Below are 2,808 nucleotides of genomic sequence, written 5' to 3'. Positions count from 1 at the left end.
GCGTGCAGCTGCCGGCTCAGGTGGCCAGGGTAGGCTCTGCCCCGGAGTGGCCAGGCTCGGGAGGGTCAGAACCCTGGAATGGCCAGGATGGGGGGTTCAGAACCCCCAGTTTGGCCAGGATGGGGGGGCTGTCCAGAACACTTGGAATCAAAAAGCTGGGGTGGCTCAGTACCCCTGGGATGTCCTGGGAGAGCAGGGGATGAGAACCACCAGGATGCCCAGCTGGGAGGACTCAAAATCCCTGGGATGTCCAGGCTGGAAGGGTTCGGGACCCTTGGGACACCCAGACTGGAGGGCTCAGAACCCCCTCAATGACCACGCTGGGGATGCCCACACTGGCGGGCTTCGGCACCCCTGGCATACCCAGGCTGGAGGAGGCCAGGGTGCCCAGGAGGACCAGGCTGGGGGGCTCAGGACCCCAGGCAGAGCAGTCACGCTGCTCCTGCTGCCCCATGGATGGAGACAGCTGGCACAGAGGGATGCCAGGACTTCTTCAGAGTGAGGGCAGGCTCAGGATGTGGCCCTGGTGCAGGGGCGGGGGAGCTGGCCAAAGGAAGGAGGGAGAAGCCAGCACTGTGGGCAGTCACGGAGCAGGGCCCCAGCCTTGTCCGGTGACTCTGGGGACACGCTGGGGTGCAGGATGCCCCAATCCCTGCCAGCACTGGCACCGTGGCACCCCGAGCTGCAGCACCCACACACCCCTGCCTGCCCCTGCCCATCCCACCTGCCCTCCCAGCCCTACAAAAAGCCATCCCCCAGGGGCAGAGCAGCCGCTTCGCAGCTTTCCCAGCCCCCTCACACCCCACACTGGTGCCCAGGGTGCCTCTCATGCCCTGCCAGGCTGTTGTGCCCTCTGCACTGACACAACAGCTCGGGGGGGAAAAAAAAATCCTCTAAATTGTGTGAGTGGGCTGGAAGGAAGCTGGAAGCAGCATTTTCGTGGTTGTGTGCCGAGCAGGTGCAGCTGACAATTAGCTATCTCTTCCCAGCCTCTTCATTTAGTTCCTCAAGGTTATTTTGAAAATTGAATATTCAATTAATAAAAGAGTGGCTTTGCAGGGCTCTCGGTGCTCCCTTCCCCGGGGCGGACGCGCCCTCGGAGGCAGCTCAGGAGGGGAGGGAAGGGGGAAGAAGCTCATCATCCTCCTCCTCCTCACGGGCCCTACCCCGGACCCCCCTCCACAGCCACGTCTGGAGCTCCCCGAGCCCCAGATTTGCACGGAGAAGATGCAGCAGCAGAAGTTGTCGTGGTGGAAAGTAGGTGACGTTGAGTCACGTTCGAGCCTCTCACAGAACACGTCGTCCTCCTTCCCTGGTGTCCCTCCCCCTCTCAAAGCCCAGGCTGACCCCCCACCAGCATCACCCCAGCCCACCCGGTCCCCCAAAGCCGTGGGGAGCTGTGGGAGGGAAGGGGGGCAGCTCCTCCCCTCCCTCCAGCTCATCCTCATCCCACCCTCCCCTGCTTTATTTTCTTTTCTGCCACTTAAATATCACACGGCGATGAGCCAGGATTGCTGGGAATGCTGCTGCTGCTCCATAGGGTCCCTGCTGTGCCCGGAGCGATGCTCTCCCACACCAGCAAACTCCTTCCCAGCCCAAATCCTCCGGGAGGTCACCAGCAGCCCCCTCGCCACACCAGGATGGAGCAGAATGTCCCTTTCCTGCAGCTCGTTTCCCCCAGGCTGCTCCTCCTGCACCCGACGCAGGACCAGAGCAGACTCAGCTCCCAAAAAAGCCTGGAATGAGACACTGTGCCTCGCTGGGGGCTGCAGCTCAGAGCCCAGAACCGAAGATCCTGGAGCCTTGCTCCATGCTGGGGATGTGTCACCTCTGTGTCACCGTGCTGGGACAAAGACCCTCAGCCTTCACTTCGAGCATGGCCAGGACCAGGCTGGGGACAAGTCAGGGCTGTCCTCCCATCGTGGGACTGCTGTTGTCACCCCACAGCATTCCCGGTGTCCTTGATTTCCAATGAAGAGCCCTGCCCTCCTGACGAGTCCCTAGCACCACGCTGGGATGGGCAGTGCCCACTTTCTGCACTCCTGGGCTCAGAAAATCAGCTCCAAAGTCCCACTGGAGAGGGGACAGCAAGCTCTGCCCCAGCCCAGGATGGGCCAGGGGGAAAATCAAAGGAGAGGAGCTGCAGCCCAGGGGCAGGAAGAGGCAGAATTCCCCCCGGGAAGCGGCCACAGCAGATTGCCAAGGTGGCTGGAGCAGGTGGCGGCAGCGTGGGGACACCTCTGCTGTGATGGACGAGCGCTGGCTCACACCTCTGCTTCCTCAGCTCTTCGTGGAGCAGGGATGATGGCAGAGGGCTGGGAGATTTATAATGGAATATCACTCCGGCTGTGCCGGCGGGGCCCAGAACTGCTGCGTGGGCCCTTCGGGAGGGGGAGGTGCCCGGCGAGGGCAGCAGCCCCCGGCCCCTCTGGGCTGACCCGCAGGTGCTGTCCCCCAAGGTGCCCTGCAGCGGAGGCCCCTGGGGGTGTGACACGTGGGGACAGCTCCGTGCTGAGAGCTGCATCCCACCCCACAGCCCCCCCCTCCGCTCATCCCAGCCTGGAGTGCTCACTGGGGAAGGAAAATTCCATTTGGGACACAGCTGCCAGCCCTGTCCTCTGCCTGCCCCCTTTTCCACCCCAAACCCTGTGGGGCCATCGATCCAGGAAAGGATATTTTTGCTTACCAGGGGTGCATCACCTGGCTCAGGGCTGACATGGGCCATGGGGATGCTCTGAGATGTGCTGGATCAGCATCCCAGCTCAGGGTTCATCCCGGAGCTTCTCTCCTCCCTCTCTCAATGTCCCC

This window comes from Corvus brachyrhynchos, unplaced genomic scaffold (genome assembly GCF_000691975.1).
Source record: "Corvus brachyrhynchos isolate BGI_N302 unplaced genomic scaffold, ASM69197v1 scaffold545, whole genome shotgun sequence".
NCBI classification, from domain to species: Eukaryota; Metazoa; Chordata; class Aves; order Passeriformes; family Corvidae; genus Corvus; species Corvus brachyrhynchos.
This window is presented reverse-complemented; position numbering follows the sequence as displayed.